At 39.9% G+C, this 7,500-nt stretch overlaps 1 long non-coding RNA gene across 1 annotated transcript in view; it reads right to left on the bottom strand.

The window, feature by feature from the left end:
* LOC123504845 overlaps nt 1-7,500 on the bottom strand; it is a 60,043-nt gene that overhangs the window by 31,387 nt on the left and 21,156 nt on the right. The window contains exon 2 of the long non-coding RNA XR_006674976.1: nt 1-107. This exon is cut by the window's left edge and continues 185 nt beyond it. This is a non-coding gene — a long non-coding RNA (uncharacterized LOC123504845). The remainder of the gene's footprint in view (nt 108-7,500) is intronic.

Raw genomic sequence — 7,500 nt, 5'->3', positions numbered from 1 at the left:
AGTCTTTCTCATCCATTGCACACTATATCTCATCTGTATCGATGACTCCGTACAGATATCCAACCAGCCCTCCGCCTTGCTCCCAATACCTCGCCACACAAGCAAACCTGCGAATGAAAGGAGACACGCGGGTTATTATTTTAGACCAACGCAACAGGAGGCAAGCGAATCCCCGTAGTGAAGAGTCCGCCGCGCGTCACCACCAGGAGGGCAGCGGCAGGTACGTATAGGAAGGTTTTCTGAAAGCTCTGGCATGAAAGGGACCAAGGCACCGAGCTTCTTTTGGGTGATATAGTAAAAAAAACTCGCCACAGTGGATGAGCTTACTCCAATGCAATGGGTTTTCTGTGCCTTCCTCATTCACACTCATTACAACCTTATTTCTTTCACTGCACTCACCTTTCTTATGTTCTCTCTTTCTCCTGCCAGATAGAATCATCTCCAGCATTCTCCTCTTTACATACTCCTTGTCTTTCTTTTTCACACACCCGCACCATTTCACCTCAGCCTCTCTTCTCTATCTTTGTCTCTATGTGTGTTGTGCCTTCAATGTATTTGTTCCACAGACTAAGTATACTGATACGCAAGGGGAGAAATTACAAATCTGTCGTCTTATTACTACTAACTTGTCTTGACGCTTCTCTTGTTGCGGCGATACGGAATTCCAAGCTACGCATTACTAGAAATACAAAGGTTGTTCCTTAGTTATGTAAGTATGTAAAGCCCATTCTTCTTTCCCCTCAAGAGGATGAGTTTTAAAGGACACAGAGATGAATAGTTGGATTCTCATGGATGGCATTCTCTTTTCTAATGTAAAAGAGGTTATCTCCAAGGGCAACAACATTGGAAAAAAAAAGAGAGAAAAACAAACGGCATTAAAGGTTTCAGTTTCTAAAGAAAAAACAAGTCCATATTGCATTGTGAACTGTCATAAAACACTCCCTCTTGGTGATGCTGAATCCTTGTTAAACTATCACATGAACCGTGAAAACTCCAACAATTTTCAACTAGATCCTGTTAAATATGATAGAGATAAGACATTCAGGATTAAGGATCTTTGTCCTTCGTTTTTAAGGTCATCTTCCCTTCACATCTTTTATTTCTTTTAAGAATGAAAACTTTTGGTACCATAAGACTAAATGTGGTAACAAAGGAAACTTTTTAAAATCCACAACAACTAAGAAGTTCCTTTAGAAATTTCTAAAAAGTTGAAAAAAAATAAATGTCTCAATATGTAACAAATCGCAAAGCTCATGACACTAAAGAAAAAAAGAAAAAAAATATAAACTCTTCTATGAAAACAAGACAGGAAAAATCATTAGAAAACATGAAAAGAAACAAAAAAGTCGAAATATGTATATAAAGAATCTAAAAAAAAAACATGAGAGCAAAAGAAAACTAACAAAAAAAATCTTAAAAAGAACTTCAAAACACGAGGAAAATATAAGCAATAAAAAAAAAACAATAAAAGGAAAAAGCATCCAGTATCCAACCATTTCCCACAGACAGCACAAGTTTGCCTCTCTCCCGCCGCGACTCAGCATCCCAGCAGCTGTAAAAGTGAGCACGACCCGAGCATCTGTGGCAGCCTGGCGGTGCTTCAGGCGATCGCGTCCATCTCTGTCCCGAGGCTTACAATAAAGGCGTGTGTTGCACCAGGAGCCTTGCAATGTCCCCTTCCTGGCCTGTATACCTTAGAGAGCTTTCTGATATCTAAAAATGTTTATAATACTCATCCGTAAAATAAATAATAAATAAAAGAATAGGGGACTAAAGAGATTAACAGGATTTTCACCTTTTATTCGTGTCGTTAGTTGGTCTCCTCAATGCGTGAAAAAAAAATGAAGGGTAAGTCAAATAAATGATATTGCATCTACGTTTATTTATTAATTCATTAGTGTTAATTTATTTCCAAGATGTAAAAGGGACAAATTAATAAGTATGTAAATAAGCAGTAGAAATAATAAAAAAAAAAAAACAATTCTAGGCAATTTCCTCACAGCTAACTAAATTCTACCAAGAGTTCTATCTTATATATCTTAAAATATACAGTCTGACCACCCGTGTATCCCAATGACTCTTTCTGGTCCTCTCCGCCACACACACACACACACACACACACACACACACACACACACACACACACACGTAAATCGGGCTTTCCACTGGTGCTTCATGAATATTAAGAGCGAATCGAGAGGCAAGCCCGAGTGGCGGCAAGTGAGCCGAGGAGCCGAGGAGCAGAGAGACTCACGGGACCGCCAGGGATCGCCAACCGCCGCGACAAAGGAAATTACACAAAACTCCCATTAACGGACATATGACGCGGGCCTTGCCTAGTAATTTAAGAGGACTATTTCTCTCTCTCTCTCTCTCTCTCTCTCTCTCTCTCTCTCTCTCTCTCTCTCTCTCTCTTGCTTTTTTCTACTACCTATGAATGTATGATTATTCGATTTGATCCATTTCCTTTTTAATATCACGTCTTTATTAGAGTCTTGTCTATCTTTTCAGTTTATTTCTATTAGCCATGTATTAATTTATTCCTGTTATTTATCAGTTTTATATATTTTAAAGAATATACTGAAAAGAAAAAAAAGATTACGAGGAACAAAAAAGAAAGGAAAGTAATTTTCTGTCAATGATCGAAATTTTATTCAAATTTTTACCGAGTAATTTAAGAAAGCCTTTTTTTCACTCTTTGTGAATGTTTTTATTCTTCTTCATTACGTCAGGTAAAAAAAAAAAAGTAAAGGAAGACAAGAACTTTAACCATTTTGGCTCACATATTTCTATTCTTTTATTTACTCTTTTTAAACCTTCTACTCATGAATACGTAACAATCAGTCAAACCAGTTTTTGTCATCATTGCGTCAAGTAGAAAATAAAAACAAAAAACAGAAGCTGTTGTCATTTCCTCCCACTGAGAAAGAAATTGCAATATTCAAATAAGTCTTGTTTTTTTCGCTATTCATGAATGCGTAACAATTCAAAGTTTTACAAACACGTCACATGATAAAGAGAGAAAAGAAAAAAGAATTTTTTGACAACTTTTTGCTTTCTTAAATACGTCGACGAGACACAAGAAAATAAAAAAGCAAAAATGATGAAGACGAAACTTTAATATTTTTGTCTCATTAATGCAGAAGTTTTGCATTTTGATTTAAAATGATTTTTCAACTGATTGCTGTGCTGAACAACTTGAAGTTCTCGTCAATACCTCTCGAGGTAATTAAGAAAAATAGTAACAAAAATAGCAGTAAGTTTTTTTTTTTTCTTTTCTTATAAGAAATTTGACACTGCGTTTCCCTTCCTAATTTAAGTCTCTCTCTCTCTCTCTCTCTCTCTCTCTCTCTCTCTCTCTCTCTCTCTCTCTCTCTCTCTCTCTCTCTCTCTCTCTCTCTCAAGATTTATTATTTACAAGAGCACGTTCAAATGAAAAAATAAACAAATAAAACAAGATGAAGAAGACAAAAGCTCTCTTAATTTTCCATGGCCTCAGTTTAAGTTTCCTTTTTCGCTATTAGTAATTAGTAAATTTCTTACCTTTTAACACGCCACTTGAAAAAAAAAGAGAGAGAAAAAAAGAAAACAAATGAGGAAGACAAAATCTCTCCTCATTTTCCCTGGCCTCGGTGTTAGCGGCGAAACAGGAAAATGTTCTTAGTGGAGGGGCAGGAAAAAGGAGGAAATCGGGTAGAAGAGAGTAATAAAAAGCTGTGCCTGACCGCCTCCGCCTCTCTCAGCGCCGCCAGGTAAAATACGAGCACACCTGCAAGTGTCTCCTGTGAGCGGGGACAGGTGCGATTTGGGAGGCTGTTCATTTCCTTGTGTGATGGTGGCAGTGGTAGTGTATGGTGGTGGTGGTGGTGGTGGTGGTGGTGGTGGTGGTGTTAATGGTGTGCTATAGTCGTGATGATGTGTTGTAGGGGTTGTTGGTGTGTTGGTGTGGTGGTATCTTGGTGATGCACTGCGTTGTACTGTTGTAGTGATGATGTTTTATTTATCTATTAACATGTTTGCTTATTTGTAGATTTCATGTACAACGGTAGATAACTCAAGGCCAAAAATAAAAGATGAGACAAGTTAATAAACCTTCTCCCATCAAAGAAAAAAAGAAAAGACACCAAAGAGGAGCGCCAGTTCAGATTTAAAGCCCCTTGAAACTCCCCTCTAAAGAAGGTTAAGTCGTAGGAAGGGAAGAATTTAGATACAATACGTTGCTGGTTGTGAGTGTGAACACGAACATGAGGAGATAAGGAAACTGCAAAAGACAGCTTGACCTACACAAGGCAGCTCCTATGTGTGTGTGTGTGTATATGTGTGTGTGTGTGTGTGTGTGTGTGTGTGTGTGTGTGTGTGTGTGTGTGTGTGTGTGTGTGTGTGTGTGTGTGTGTGTGTGTGTGTGTGTGTTATATTAGTGATGTTACACTGAATGTTCTTTATGGTGTTGATAATGTGTGTGCTTGGTAGTGATGCTCTTCTTTGCTGTGTTATGCTGTGGTGATGCTGTTCGTGACACTTTATTGTAGTTGTGCTGATGGTGCTGCTTGTTATGTTGCAGTGTTGCTGTTTATGATGCTGTGCTGGTGATGGTGATGTTACTGGTAGAGTGTGTGTGGTGCAGCGGTGGTAGTGAAGCAACGCCATTTTTATTTCCCAGGTTGCAACACCGCTGTTATAATTCCGCTCTGGCGTTTCTTTCTTTAAACTCTCGCGCTGTGCTACTGTTATTGATCCGCCTGTGATGCTCTTATCATACCGCTGTACGTAATCCTGGCCTTATTCTTATATCCTGTCCCTTCTGCTGTTCTATTCTCTCTCTCTCTCTCTCTCTCTCTCTCTCTCTCTCTCTCTCTCTCTCTCTCTCTCTCTCTCTCTCTTTAACTATTTTGCCATTGTTTGCAACTGCGGCGTTATTTTGTTGTTACCCTGCCAATTTTTTTTTTTTTTTTCGTGTGCGTGTTTTTCTATTATTTTTTTCTTCAATTTTCTTTTTAGCTCTGGTGGGTGCTGCTGTTTTATATTTTTTTTGCTACAATGCTGCTCTCATCTTCAAGTGATGATGCTGCGCTTTTAGCTTCCTATCAAATGTAGTGCTTTGGTGATGCTGATACTGCCATCGATCGTGTTTCCCTCATTTTTTACACGGTGATGCTTAAATTCTATTGTTATTCTTTCTCTCTTTTTCTTTCTTTTTTTTTCTATCTTTTTAATTAATTCGTTTTCTGATGCCGTTTTACAGTTATCATTTTTCATATTGCGATGCTACTTACTATTCTGCTATTCCTTATCGCTCTCGGGTTGTGATGCTCTTGTAATTCTGTATTATTTTGTAACGTTGCTCCCCCTCTTCACGTAACAGTCCTGGTGTTCTATCGGTCTTTATTACTCCACGATTGCATTTGTGTTATCATTCTGTACCGATGCCTTCTCTTTTAACGTGGCAATTCTGATGTTCTGCCGTCCTTTTATCACTCCAGGATTACGTTGTTGTGAAACTTCTGTAACACTTTGCTCATTTTAACATAGAAAATTTGCTGCCCTACCGTAAATATTTCAGGATTGCATTGCTGCTTTTTATCTATTTTTTTTTTTGTATCGCTGTATAATTTTTAATGTGCTCTGTTGTTCTGTTGTTGTTAATAGCTGTATCATTCTGCATAGCTGTCTTTCTTTTACTTTTTTTTTTTTTTTTTTTTCCTGGCGATGCTGTTTTACTCGTTCTCTTTATAGTCCCGGCGCTGTGGAGGTGTCGTGGGGTTATCGACCGCGTGTAGGCGGCTCCCAGACAACCTTAGGTACACCATATGACTCAGATGCCACCTAGAACCGAAATTAAGCCACAGAGTCCGAACTGGATCAATCGTGGCCCCAAGCAGCGAAAAGTTCAATGCCCTGATCATTCTTTTTTCTGATGTTCCTCTCCTCTCCCTCCCTCCTCTCTCACCTCCCTCTCTCCCCGTCTCCCTGTCCTGCAATATTGACACTGACCTTTTCGATGACGTAGGCACGAAAGGATGAGGGAAAGGAGGGAGAGAGAGTGGCAGGGGGATAAGGGAGTGATGGTGGAGAGGAGGGAGGGTTAATCGGTAAAGGTCACCTAAGCTAGACTGCACTTCACTTACTTCATTATTTATGTGGCAGGGATAACTTGGGTATGCGAGAGTTAGGTCAGGTTCGCCCTTATTAGATAGGGTCGCGAAAGTTAGCACGGACCAGGGAGGCGAGGCGGGTGAAGTGAAGAGGATACGTGGTAGTGGGCGACACGCGATGGTAAGGTAAGGTAAGAGCAGCGGTGGTGGCGTTAAGGCGAGGGAGGGAGTGGCTTGCTGAGGTGGCCTGTCGCCTTGAACGTTTGAATTATTATCGCTCTCTGCACTGCACGGACTGGAGGAAGCTGTGGCGGCTTGTGGAAAGACGGGGGCACAGAGAGAGAGAGAGAGAGAGAGAGAGAGAGAGAGAGAGAGAGAGAGAGAGAGAGATTTGCAGCACTGTACCTACCACACTACAGAATTCATATTACCGAGAGAGAGAGAGAGAGAGAGAGAGAGAGAGAGAGAGAGAGAGAGAGAGAGAGAGCTGTTTATTGACCTTTGACATCCCTATAACATTCAGCTGAAAACAAACCTTTCATCACGCAAACTAATCAGAATAGGGACCAAGGCGCTCAACCAGGAGGCAATCTTCTCCGTATTGTAATCGCCAAAATCTTAAGTCTCCCTCCACCTTCACTCCGAACTTGCCTCCCGACCCTACACAGGACAATGGGAGAATAAACCAAGTGTATTTCCTCAAGAATGTGTGTGAAGGAAAGAAATCACCCTTCACAATGAATAATGCAGCTTCACTTTCCTCCCTTGAATAAAATATAAAGAAGTCGATTGCCCTCACTGTAACCGTCAGTTTTTCTTCCTTTACTTATTTCTAGAAAGGGATTCTGAGAAAACAGTGGACTAAAACCAGATTAAAAACGAAAGAGAAAAGAGCAGTTTTATGGCAAGCATTTTATTCTTTTTGCTTTATTTTTTTTCTTCGAATTGAAAGAATGTACGAATTTGGACGGTAACTCAAGCAATTTCCATTCTGTTTCGCTTCACAGACGAAACACAACTGAATGAGAAACAGACGCAGACCGATACGGATGAACGCAGCCAAGCATTACTTTGCCGAGACGAGAGAGAGAGAGAGAGAGAGAGAGAGAGAGAGAGAGAGAGAGAGAGAGAGAGAATTGTAAATAAGGATTCAAATTGCTTCTATTACAATGGCATGTTAGTACAAAATAACTGAATCTGAACAATACTAGTCTACGTAGACCGTCACCTTTTAGGCCAGGAACCCAACAGGAAGTACAGTTACAAGCGCAGTGCCACAAATATACCAGTCACACATAAACTTACTATCTCAGCTACATACGTTTAGATTGACTGATTGATGGGCAGACAGATGGATAGATATATAGAGAGATAGACAAATAAATAGATAAATAGATAGATAGATAGA

The sequence above is a fragment of the Portunus trituberculatus genome, chromosome 17 (genome assembly GCF_017591435.1).
Source record: "Portunus trituberculatus isolate SZX2019 chromosome 17, ASM1759143v1, whole genome shotgun sequence".
Classification (NCBI taxonomy): domain Eukaryota; kingdom Metazoa; phylum Arthropoda; class Malacostraca; order Decapoda; family Portunidae; genus Portunus; species Portunus trituberculatus.
This window is presented reverse-complemented; position numbering and strand designations above follow the sequence as displayed.